Source organism: Phyllostomus hastatus, unplaced genomic scaffold (genome assembly GCF_019186645.2).
Source record: "Phyllostomus hastatus isolate PE091 unplaced genomic scaffold, TTU_PhHast_1.1 phas_scaffold_345, whole genome shotgun sequence".
Classification (NCBI taxonomy): domain Eukaryota; kingdom Metazoa; phylum Chordata; class Mammalia; order Chiroptera; family Phyllostomidae; genus Phyllostomus; species Phyllostomus hastatus.
Window position 1 is genome coordinate 3,225,155 of NW_025334024.1, and position 12,528 is coordinate 3,237,682.

At 50.2% G+C, this 12,528-nt stretch overlaps 1 long non-coding RNA gene across 2 annotated transcripts; it reads right to left on the reverse strand.

Moving 5' to 3' along the window:
* Window positions 1-1,768: 1,768 nt before the first annotated feature.
* LOC123806051 lies at window positions 1,769-10,766 on the reverse strand. 2 transcript variants are annotated; one of them, XR_006783419.1, is made up of 4 exons: window positions 10,630-10,766; window positions 9,463-9,578; window positions 6,540-6,627; window positions 1,769-2,055 (listed from the first exon to the last, which is right to left on the reverse strand). It is a non-coding gene; the product is annotated as an uncharacterized LOC123806051 (long non-coding RNA). The 2 variants fall into 2 exon arrangements; XR_006783418.1 differs by lacking the exons at window positions 1,769-2,055; window positions 6,540-6,627 and adding an exon at window positions 7,195-9,157.
* Between the last annotated feature and the right edge of the window lie 1,762 nt (window positions 10,767-12,528).

Consider the following 12,528-nt stretch of genomic DNA (forward strand, 5'->3'; position numbering starts at 1 on the left):
AACTTCCAGCCCCCTAAAGCCACAGCCCGCACCCCAGGGGGTAAAGAAGTTTCTCGACTGGGACCATTTGCTCTTTAAAAGGGGTAGGCTCCTTATCTCGAGTTTCCTTCAATCACCAGGCGGAGTTTGAAAGCCCTTCTCCCACTTACAGTTCTCATCAGACACCTCGATCCCAGCTGCCCCCTGGGGCCTCTGAGCAAACCCCCTCCCACCCCGCGGGCAGCAGAGATTGGTGACTGCCGGAGAGCTGGTCCCAGCCCCCACACGGGGCTCTCCAAAGCGGATTGGCTGCTTTTACAGCTTTTGCAGAAAGAGCACCAGGCTCTCCGTTTCCTCACACCCAGGCGTGGCTCTCCCAGGGCCTCCAGTTCATGGGTGCAGAGCTTCAGCACGAAGGGGTCAAGGAGTGGAGTCAGGTATTCATATTCCAGGACCAAAGTGATGACTCAAAAATCCTTGCTTCTTAAACTGGCCAAAAAGGAAGACAAAGTTACAGGTCTTAGTCCTCTGTTGGCAAAAGCGTAACGAGACAGGCTTCTGTTACGGTGCTGAGAGGTGGGCACCGAACTTGGCACCCTGTCTGTGGGCTGGTCTGTGCGTGTGAGCCAGGGGCTGGGGCACACCCACCTTGTCCGATCTGCGGCTCTTCTATCCGGACCTCATGGAAGGAAAGTAACAGGCAGTTTCACACGGGTTTGTGTTGAAGGATTTACACTCACACTACTTATAATGGTCAACATTCGGGAACAACCTACGTGCCTATCAGTGGCATTAAATAAATACACCAGGCGCAACTGGGCAGACATCAGTACCATGTCCTCCTGCATTTGGGTCCCGGCTTCCCTGCTCCCTGGCAGAGTCGCCTCTGTCCTCCAGACTCTGTCCTCTTCATCTTCCACAACAGGATTCGACTTTTCAATTAAAAAATATGTTCCCAAAGAACATGTAAAGAAATGGAAACATTTCATGATAAAATAATACTGAGAAAAAAGGACCTAAACTGTTTAATAATTCCAACAGCATTATATATAGAGAGATAAAGACAGAAGTGAGAGAGACAGTGGAAGACAAAGAAATAAAATATAGGAAAACACATAAATCAATTAATCCCGGGATGACAGGATTGTATTATAGCTGATTAATAAATTCTTTCTGAAATGTTTCCATTTTTAATAAACTTTCTATAATGAATGTTTTATAAACATGCTCTGGTTATAGTGCATCACATTTTTTGCATTAGAAGGTCCCATGTGCTGTCATCCTGGGAGGCGGGTACGGTTTGTGGAAAACTCTCCGGTTTTGTGGGACAGGAGACCAGTTTCTAGACCCGGCGCAAGCCAGGCGGCCCTGCTGTTTGCCCACACTTCTTGGGGCCTCCCCTGGGAGGTGGAGCTGAAACCACACCACCTGGCTAGGATGCCGCTGTGGGTAAACACTGCGCTTTTCCCCGGCTCCAGTAAGGAGCGTGAGTGCTGGGCACAGAGGAGATGGGCACCAACCACTGACGTCCTGAGCGTGGCCTCCCCCTTCTGGGCAGAACCTGTTCCTGTGTCCGGTCCCTGCCCAGCCCTCTGCCACCCTGCCTGGGCCACCTTCAGCTGGCGGCAACTTGGTGAGGGCCTGAGAAGGACTCTGCGTCCTTCTTCCCACTTCTGCTCCAGCCACAGCCCTGACACTGACCCGCCAGACACTGGCACCTGTGGCTTGCCCTCTCTCTAGGCCTGGGCCCCCCTGCACATGGAGGGGTCACTAGGGCAATGCTCCCCAAACCTCACCATTCAGGTTGTTACCATAGCTGTTTGCCATCATCTGGTGTTACCAGTTTGTTATTTCTATTTAAATCAATGCTAATTTTTTAACTGAATATTGTTAAAGGCAACTTTGTATTGCTCTTGTGAATGGGAAAGGGTCACCCTCAATGGAAACTCAATGAAAACGAAATGACATTGCCGAGTTCTGGCGACGCTGGAGTCCAATGGATTTTGCGCGCCGGGCCTGTGCTGGAGAGAGGTCTGTGCGGCGAAGGGACGCTTCTTCTCTGCTGCTCTCAGAAAGCTGGGGAGAGAGGTGAAGAGATAATGTTCTAACTTACAGTGAAATCTGTTCACCCCTCCTCCATTCCTTGTAGAAATGAGCCACGGAGGGCCTGACCCGGTGAAGGACCCCACTCCCCCCAGTCCTATGAACCCTGGCGGGGCTCCAGAGCTGAGGGCCACTTGGTTCCCATTCGGCCCCAAAACAATGGAAGGTGTTAAGCTGTTTATTATTTCTAGTCAGCAGAATTAGCAGAGACTTCGTGCACGGTACTTAAGGCCCGTGCCACCTTCCAGAAAGCCAGCCTCCCTCAAGTGATGCAAATGGTTCTCAAATCTCTTATTAGCGACGCTCTTGACTGTTGAAAGATCACAGGCCATTAAGAGGCCAGACGAAGCCCAGAGACCTCCGACAGCAGCAGTGGGGCTTCCAGAACGATCAGCCACACGGGCCGGAGATGCAGAGCCTCTCCCCGGGCACACAACTCGACCCACTCTGCTGTGACTCCGCCGGACACCGTGTGTAGGACGCTTGACGCAGCTCACATTGCCCGTGCCTGACAACACCCTGCCGGTGTCGATGTTTGGCCCATTTCACACATTTCTAAAGGGAGCTTGGGAAGACTCCGCTGTTTTGTGAGAAAGCATCAGTCATCCACCCACCCATTTACAAATGCATACTAGAGCCAAGAGCATTGCAAACGGTTCCAGGCACTGGGGATACACTGGCGAACCCGATAGTTAGGAATTGTAGGGCTCATGGAACTCGTGTTCCCTGGGGAGGTGTGGGCATGAGAGAGTCAGATGCCAGATAGCGCCGAGTAGAAGGAAGGAAGGAAGGGAGGGCAAGAGGAAGGGGGCGAAGGAGGATGGGGCTGAGCAGGCGTGGTCCACGCTCCATGGAGCCCCCCAAATCCCTTTTGCCATTTTGCATGAATAACATGGGTGGGTTGTGTCAGTGCCATTTCCTGAAATTGACCTTGTACTATGCAAAGTGTCACAAAATGTCACCACTAAGGAGGAAGATGTCACCACAGGGGGAAATTGGATGACAGATACAGGGATCTGTCTGTAAAGTGAGTCCTTACAACTTACATGTGAGTCTCCAATGATCTTTTTAAAAAGTTCTTTAAAATTAAAAAAAATACCATTGACCAAAAAAAATAATTTCCATCTGCAGAGTGCCTGGAGAAACTAGAGAAGCTGATGGTTAATGGCCCCTCAGCTAAAGGCCTGGTCCACTCAGCTCCATGTGTAGACTTGATTAACTTTTATGACTATCCTCTGCCTCGGTATTTACATCTGGAAAATGGGCTCAGAGTAGTACCTACTCTGTCTGCTTGGTGGAAGAATTCAATGTTTATGGGCGAGTGCCTCACTTATGCTGTTTGTTAATTTATTGTTGTGATTCTGTGTAAGATTCCAGAAGGCTCTGAGCTGACCTTATACAAGCACGGATGCTTGCCTCCCACAATCTTCAGGGCCACATTTTAGATGCAGGATTCCACCCAACTTAGAGCTGGAACTGAATGGCAGATCCGTGTAGCGAGGGAATCCTGGACCCGGGCTGCTGCAGGCTCAGCCCTGCCCACCCCCGGGGAGGTGGGGCTTGGCTTTGGGGGTTCTGGCTCTGCGGAAACCATGGCCCCTGCGGGGAAGGGCTGAGACATCTTGTCCTCTGAGCACCATGGGGTTTAGAGATACCCCAGATCTCTGCAAGGTGAGGGGGTGTGTGCCCCCACCAACTTGCAGAAAAACTAGAACAGAAAGTCCTCCCTCATGCAGAGTCAGGCGGCGAGGGCCTGCCATGCCAGCCAAGGGTCCCGTTTCTCTCCCAAGCCCGCTCCAGTTGCTTTCTGTCTCCAGCCCCATGGTTTATTCCAGCAAAGACTGGTTTGGTATTTCCAGAAAGGGTTCTCCTTTTCTCTGAGAACAAACAGACCCCAGCTTGTCACACTCAGCATGCTCAGGGCTTGGGCACTGGCCGGGAGGAAGGAGGACATCCCTGTCCATGGAGAGTGGGGGGCTCTGGGCAGGGGTGAGCACATCCTCCAGACCACCCGGCCACAGCCTTGCTGGCCCCACTTTAAGGGAGAGGAAACTGAGGCCTCTGAATGGAACAGTGACTCATGGGGAGCAGCGGAGCTGGCTGCATCCGCCGCTCTAGCACCTTCTAAGAGATTCTCCGCAATAAAAGTTGCCCTTTCCAATTCGATGCCATCCTCTCTTCTTGGCACTGCTGACCTGTGGAGCCAGATCACCTGGGTTTACGTCAGAGCTCTGGCACCTACTCTCCATGTGCTTTGGGCAAGTTATCTGTGCCTCACTTACACCATCTGTGCAATGGACACAGAAGTGCCTGCCCCATAGGGTCGTTACCACCATGAAATGAGTGAGATTCCCCACACAGGGCCAGGTTTCTAGATACTCTCTATGTGTTAACTCATATGAATGAAGTTTGTAATTTACAAGAAATTAAGTGCGCCCATGGAACATCATCATTACTTAGGAAAATCACTGGGATGTATGTTTCCATTCATCCAGATTTGAATTTTTTTCCAGAAGATTTAAAATTTTCTTTGTTTTGTCTCCACATTCCTACTGAGAAAGAGAAAGCCACGTGCTGACGTGAAGGAGCTTGTGGAAGTCACGTCCTTGGTTCAGAACCTGTTAAGTCTGGTTCCATCTATTCTCTCATCAGTTTGGACGGCGAGGCCCCGGGTTGGGGTGGATGCTCAAGCTAAAAAGGGGCTCCTTCACTTTCCCTCAGACCCCACCGACAAAGGGGAGAGAGCCAACACAGGCAAGCTGGAAGTGTTTCCCACGTTGAGGGAGTCCCTGCTCCACCGAGACCAACCCCAAATGCCCTCTCCCAGAGTGCACCGCTCCCCGGCCTCTGGTGTGATGGAGACGATGCTTCTCCATAGATGCCGTGGCCTCTGGACTGAGGCAAGCCCACCACCCACGTGGAGAGCGTTCTGAGTGTGTAAATTAAAAACAAGCAAAACTGCTGGAACCTCTGGCTAGTCAAGTAGAAGTGCATAAAGGAAGTTTGAAGGAGAAGATTAGGTTCAGGGCTGTGGGTCTCAGCCCCTGACTGGAAGCTGGTAAAAATGACTGAAGCTGGGCCCCACACTGAGACCACTGTTTTCCAAGTCTCTGGGGTGATGCTAGGCATCTGAACTGTCAGTGTTCCCTAGGAGGCCATAAGGGACAGTCAGGGTTGAGAACCACTAGGAGGGGGATGGGTGGCCTGGGGTGGGAGCGGCAAGAGATAAGGAGTCTCTAGCAGATAGGAACAGCCAAATGGCAAGGCAAGAAGGGTCCAGGTCCCGGCTGCTTGACCCATCCTTCCTTTTCCCTGCAAGCCGCTCCCACCAGCTTTTTCTCATCTCCTGGTTCTTCTCACCCCGCCCCTCCCCAGTTTATCCTCCTCTCTGCGCTCCCACCTGGCTGCTAATGGCACTGCCTTCTCCCTCTCCACAGGTCTCTAACCGTAAAGCTTTCTTCTTTGCTTCCCACCCAGTGGGTCCATCTGTCACCCCCTCTCCTGACATTTCCAGTTTCTCTTCCCTGTGTCCCAGGCAGGCCACACACCCAGTCCTACAGATACGCCTCCTTGCAGGCCTTGCTCCCTCTTGCTTTGATGCTCAAGAGGTGTCAGGTTGTGCAGCCCCAGCCGGCAACTCAAACCAGGCTCCCTAGTGGCGCTCGCTGGAGAATTAAAGCAGCACACGAAGCTAGTAAAAATCAGCCTGCCTATCCCACCCGGAATTTCAGGCAGCACTGGGAGACCCTCCCTCCTAAGGCATTGTCAGGTATACTTGTGCCTCCCGGGTGACAAGGGCCTGAGGAGGAATTGTTAGGCTGCCTGTTGCCCTGCTGAGCTGCTCAGTGCCCATCTCCAGGGCCACTGTGCCTCCAGGCTGTGTGCACAGTGACCAGGGGTGTCTGCTAAGGAGGGGCGGTGACACCTTTCCAGGAGTGAGGAGGTGATCTGTGCAATGTGCCTGGAATAGCACTAACCTGCCCTCCGCCCTTGAGAGCTCCAGGGGCCATCGCTCTGTATCCACCTCTCAACAGGGCGTCACCAACGCCTGTTGGGGGACGCTTTCATCCGCTGCCCCTGCTATTGTCCAGCGTGACTTCACAGGAAGGAATCAGGATCTGAGCTAAAAAGTGAAATGTTCCTCTGTCTATGTTGGGAGAAGGGGAGAAAATCTCCGAAGCAAGTGCCCTGGGGGAGATGAGGTTTTATGAAGGGAATATACAGCATCTTGCTTAGGGAAGAAGCGACTCGATTTCAGGCAGAAAAGTCAGCATTGGTCTGTTGGTTGCAAGTTCCTGTTGGGTCTGGGTGTCAAGTCAGGTGACAATGAAAACAATGCAGCGGCTAAAAATATCCACTTGCATTTTGAAGCACCTCTCAATCACCGTGATACCAGGTAACTACCCTAAGGCCACTTTACGGGATGAAGGAAGAAGAACACTGAGGAGCTCACTCACCACGCTCACACCGCGCTGTGGCCTGGGCAGGGCCTCCCCAGCTCTCTCAGGTCTGGCTCGCAGCCACTTCTCGGACACTCCGCTCTGCCTGGGAGAGGAGTTTAATGAGCGAGGGATGGTCGTGGAGGGGCAAAGAGTCTCATCACTGGGACGGGCCTCAGCACGTTATCTCCTTTTTACAGGGTAGAAAATGTGGCCCAGAAATGAAGGCGTGCCCGCCATCTCGCAGAAAGTGGAGCAATGCCCCGTCTCCCACCTCCCCAGCCTCTACGGCAACCGCAGCCCCCAGCCCTGCCCCGACGTGCACACACACACGCGTGTGCGTGGCGGGATGAGCACGCCCATAGAGAGCTGCGGTGAATGTGGGGAAGGGGCGGGTTTTTGCATCCCAGGTGATTTTTCTCCTTTTGAATGCAGACATCTGGTGTCCTATAAATAAAATTGAAAATGTAAATATTGTAAAACCCATTAGAGAGTGGTTTTAGTTTTGGTGAGAGCACGGGTCAGCTGCTACCTCGCTGCAGCGTGGTGGGAAAACACCACCCCTCGCGCGGGTGTTCCCGGGTCCTAGCACGTCACCCGCGTCACCGCGGTGGCCAGGCTGCACTCTGTCTGGCTGAGTAAACATTAAAACATGGGTCAGTTGTCTCGTTTTTATTATATGGCATTAACAGTTTTCAAAAGCTACCTACAGGCCTTGCTGCCTTCATTTCATACATAAAAAAATAATTTACAAAGGGAGAGTATCACACTTCTCGTCATAAGAATCCAAATTCCCAGGCTCAACGATTCAGTCCCAAGACGCGCAGTCAGCCAGATTTCTAATACCAGGTTTAAAATGCTCTTCAAAAGACATTTTCTGTTCGAGACATATTAAATAAGCTTTATTTAATAATGCTCAATTTGACTTATCCAATTTAAATATTTGCTCTGATCAGCAACCATTTGATCCTGGCTGCGTTTCGGGCAGTGGGATCGCTCCTCTGGGTTATTTTTCTTTGGGGCAAAGGTTGGCTCTGGAGGCAGAGTGCCTGCTCTCGGGTTCTCTGCCTTTCACGAAGCCGTGCAGCGGCTGGAAGGGCACGGAGCCATAAAAAGCTGTACTGTAGGCTGCTTTTATAATGTTTACATTGCGTGTCCTCACGTCTGTCTGGCTGAAGACAGAAGATATCATTTAAAAGACTCCTACTAGCCAGATAATTATAAAGAGAGTTTGGGGGGGAGGGGTGTTATTTGTTTGGTTCTTGTTGGGGTTTTTTTTGGAGGGGGGAGTGAGGCATCAGAATGTAAAGAAATTCTCAGGGAAGTGATGTTTTTGAGATGTATTCTGCCATGCTTTCCCCCTTTCGGGGATTTGATGCACCAAATGGTTGGTCATTCACTAGGAGTCAGGATTTTAAGACAGCAGGAGGAGAGTCGTTTTTAATATTTTAATTCAGTATGTGCAAAGGGGAATGCTGCTTTGATTCCTAACTTCGGGGATATTTCACATAGATCTTTTGGTTATCATTATTACTATTGTTACGATTTTTACTGGCATGATATTAAAAAACAAACATTTTACTAGGTTTTATTTTTACACGCTGCCTTCAAAAGTAGCCACCGTGAAGCCCGAAGCCCTGGTCCCCGCTCTCTGTACCATAAAGCCATTCGTAACAGCGTAAACCTCTGTCAGCCTCGCTCCCGGATTCCTGCCCAGGGCCTGCCGGCCTGTGGGGCGGGCGGGGGCACCTCTGGCCGTCATCGTCATCATCATCATCATCGGAGCAACCTCTGCAAAGGGACTCTGTCCCCAGGCTGGGAGGGGAGCCTTTCCTGGGGAGAGGGGCACAGGAGCACTGGCGAGCGCAGGCCAGCCCCGGTTTATGGACCTGGCTGGGGGATGGTGCCCCCGACCCGCCTGCAGCCCTCGCCGGCCTGACGTGTTTACCGCTGGGGTGATTTACACCGTCCAGGTGCGCAGTGGGAAACATCTCAGCTCGGAGCTGACACGGTGATTGCCCTGGATTTGCAGACTTAGTCATTTTTTTTGTTGTTGTTCAAAGAGACAGCAAGAAAAAAAAAGTATTGGCCCAAAGTGGTTCGTCTCCTGTGATTTTCACATAGGGGGGCTGAGGAATCTCTTAACTCAAGGTCCTGGGTCCCACTCAGGTGGGGGGACCTCACTGTCACTGAAACTGGGGCCATCCTCCGACCTCTCTCATCAAACTAATTTCTTCTGCCAGTTTGTTCTTCGGCCTCTCGGTGGCTGCAGTGGCTGCGGAGATGCTCGGCCAGCGTCCCTGCTGCTGTTTCAGCACCCTGGTGCTTTCCAAAGGGTCCTGCCAAGCAGACTCTGTGCCTGTTCAGGGTTTCCTGGGGCATCCCAGGCGCGGTTTCGAGAAGGAGCCTGGAAATGATGCGTTTGTGCCACACGGGTCAGCCCCGTGGGGTGCTCGCAGTGTGAGGGGTCTGCTTTGCAGGGGGAGGTCCTTTTGCAGTAGAACCACTGCTGTTATTTTTGCTCACATGTCAACGCAGGTGGTGTTGCCACTGCTTTGTCACTGGGTTTGCACGGGAGGTTTCTAACGCCTGCACCGGGGCAGCCTCGTGTCATCTGCACGCCGAGTTAAAACAAGCTTCAGGAAATAAAAGTGGGGTTTTTGTTTGTCAAAAAACATGTTGTAAATTTTGTTTTATCTTACCCAATCCACCTTGTTTAAAGGAGTATGGAAATTTATTACATATCCATTTTTATATACTCTTATGCTAATTTTCCTCCAACTGCCTCTGGTAACTCTGATGAAACAGAACACAAACGCACGTTTGCCTCGGAGAAACACACACATGCAGACGCGCACGCGTTCGGGGCGGGCGGCGGGCGAGGACGCCTGCAGAGAAATTGAGAATGATCCTTTGTTTATGTTTTCATTTTTACAAATACCTTTTTTACCGAGCCAGGGCACACTGGGCTGATTTTGAGAACTCATTTCAATTTAGCTGTTTCATTCTCCTTGATGAAATGTCTCCAAAACCCATCACTTTGCCTCCTTCCACGACCTGCAAACAGAAAGCATTGGGTCAAATGCAGGCGGGTGAAGAGCAGAGGCCGCCGGATTCAGGTTTGGCAAATAATAGAATTCCTTCTGCTTGGACTTTCACGGTCAAAGTAGCCTTTCGGCCAGTGATGTGAACACTAACAAGTTTACTTAGTGTCCAGCTCCTTCTGTTTGCGCTCCTTTCTCCCGGATTATGAATACGTAAGCCTTCCCGACGTAGAAAAATATATTGATTTGCCACACTAAACGGGGACACTGTTTAAAATTACCAGCCCTGAGGCGAGGAAAAAAATTCCGTCAATAAAACAAAAACCTTTATTTCCAAACATCAGGTGGTGGGGGGCTCCTCGGGAGAGCAAGAGTTCTGTCACTGCTCACAGCCCGTATCAGCAAGAACCGTGGAAAATACCATGCTGATCAAAAGGAAAAATAGCCAATATTTAAAAGAAAAAATTTTTTTTGCCTTTGTGATGGACTTCTTAACTGTGTGCCTTTGTTTATCTCTGTTATGAATCTAAATAAGACGCCTGTGCTGGCACTCACTTTTGAGTCAGACACATGAAAGCACTCGGGAGCGCGGTCTGTTTTCAAGGACTGGCCGTGAGTGCCGGCTTCACAAACACGCCGCACGGCAGCAGCGCCGCTCGGACACGGCTCCACCGAACCACCACCTTCCTGCATTTCAGCCTCTGCTGGAACGGCCCCCCAAAGCAGGTGACTATGGAAAGATTTCTTTTAATTCTAAATCACAAGAGAGATAAAAATGAGTGTCATGCTATGAGGCCTGAACGTTCAAGTGCGAGAGAGAGTTGGCCAGGGTCTGGTGAATGGCTAAGTGGATTAGTAGCCCTGCTTTTTAACATATAAACATCTGAAACCCGTTTCCTGTTTAAGAAGAAAAAAAAGTCTAGGTGGATGACCTCGGGCACTTTTTTTTGATTAACAAATGTGAATTGTACATCATGGTGGGAAAAAAAAATGGCCCACGCTTGGTGGTCTTTCTACAGTCTGTATATGGGAGAGAGAGAAAAAAATACAAAAATAAACGTTACCTTCTCACTTTCAGGGTGGGCAATGCCATTTCTACAGCGGCGTCCAGAGCTCTGGCAAATGTTAGGGCTGTCACGGCGGACAGAGTCCCCACGGTCTGTGTGCCTCCACAGAGTCCGAAGGAAGGAAAACATTCCGGGCATTCCTGCGGGCTGCTCCTATCTCCAGGCCTGGGGCTCGGCCCCGCAGACCCCTGTCCCCCCGGCAAGCCGCACGGGACCTGGCAGTTCTGAGCGCACGCCTTCCCCAGCCCGCCCTGCAGCGGGCGGGAGCCGGACACTGCTGCCTCGCCCCGGAGGACTCACGGAGCTGACTCTCAGCCTTCCCAACGCAGCACCAGCTGCAATGTGTTCAGCTGGAAAGAGCTTAGCGGTTCTGACACATTCTGACAAGATACATTTTATAGGGTTTGTGCTAAAATTTGATATTGGAAGTTGGGATTCCAGTTTTATGTCTCAAATGATAACAATAGCAGCTGGGACCTTTAAGAAATGTGTGTATTCCTTCCATTTAACAGTTACATAATAAAAGCTATTTATGTCAAACACCTTATAAGGGCAAGATTTAGCCTAAATGTCAATACAACATATAATACTTTTTATATTCAGAAAGGAGAAAACATCCATTATCAGGGCTACATATTATTTTGGGTTTAGGCTGTTATATGGGAGCTTTAAAAATGTAAAGTCATCGCTTTAATTTACAAATTCATTCAGCTGCTTTTTAAAAAACACTTTCTGTGTTAAAAAAATATATTGATGCATTACTATTTGTTTTTTTCCCAGTCCTCTGAAGGAACCACAGAAAGAAGGGCACCGTTTTATGCTGTTTGATTTGATTTTTATAATTTCCAAGCATGCGATAAAATCACTCACTGGCCTTTAAAAACGGATGCTTCTCTTGTTTTCTGAAAGCAGTTGTGGTTTCGGAGAGTAACTGGCTGGCAGAACTTTTGTAATTCTGATGAACAAACAGGTCAGCAGCTCAGAAGGCAAAGGTTTCTCAGGGAAGCAGGAACAGCGACACCCCCACTCTTTGTCCCAGCTAGGTTTTGGGGAGGGCTCAGAATCACCCCCAGCTGTCCTAGCAACATCGCACTGATGTTTTCTGAGGAGCCCGAGTCTACCGCCAAGCAGACAGAGATTCTCGCTGGTGCGGACACTTGGAAACGACCATGCGGCCCTGCCAGGAGGGCTTGTTAGAAAACTCCAGCTTCCTTCTTATCGTGTCTGCTCAGACAAAGAGCAGAACCTACCCAAGATGAGACGAGAACCCCAATTAGCAAAGCCAAGAGATTCCCACCCTTCCCACACCCGCATGCTGGGCTCAGTTCCCCTCCTCACTCTTCTCTGCCTTATCAGACAGGGTGTGACCGCGGGTTAATGAGAAAAGCCCAGCTGGGTGGTGGCAGAAATGGTCATCCTGGCTCTCCACGCTCCCACCCTGCCCCTGGCTCCCCCATAGTGGGACAGGGACACGGAGGACAAGGCCACAGTCACAAAAGCCACTGCCCCTCAGGCGCTTTTCGAACCAGCTGACATCAACTTAAACTCAGCTAAACTCGAGTTTAATTTCCTTTGTTTTTAAGTCACAACCTGAATGTAACAGCTCCTAAGCAAATATGATCTTAAAAAATAATTTATTGAGCCTCTCCCTTCTCTACTTTGTCAGAAAGTTGCTTCAGCCTAAATGGAAGGCAATTTCCTTTTCTTTTATAACAAGTGAGCTTCCCAAGCTTCACTTAGTTGTTTTTTTTTTTTCCAAGTTTAACCAGCATATGCCAGTATTCATAAAGGGGATCCCTCCTGGTTGATTACCACTTTAGTATGTTGAATTTCATGTCAGTTACACAATTATTGTCGGAAAGAATCAAGCTGCAGGCAAGGACTGGGAAGCACATC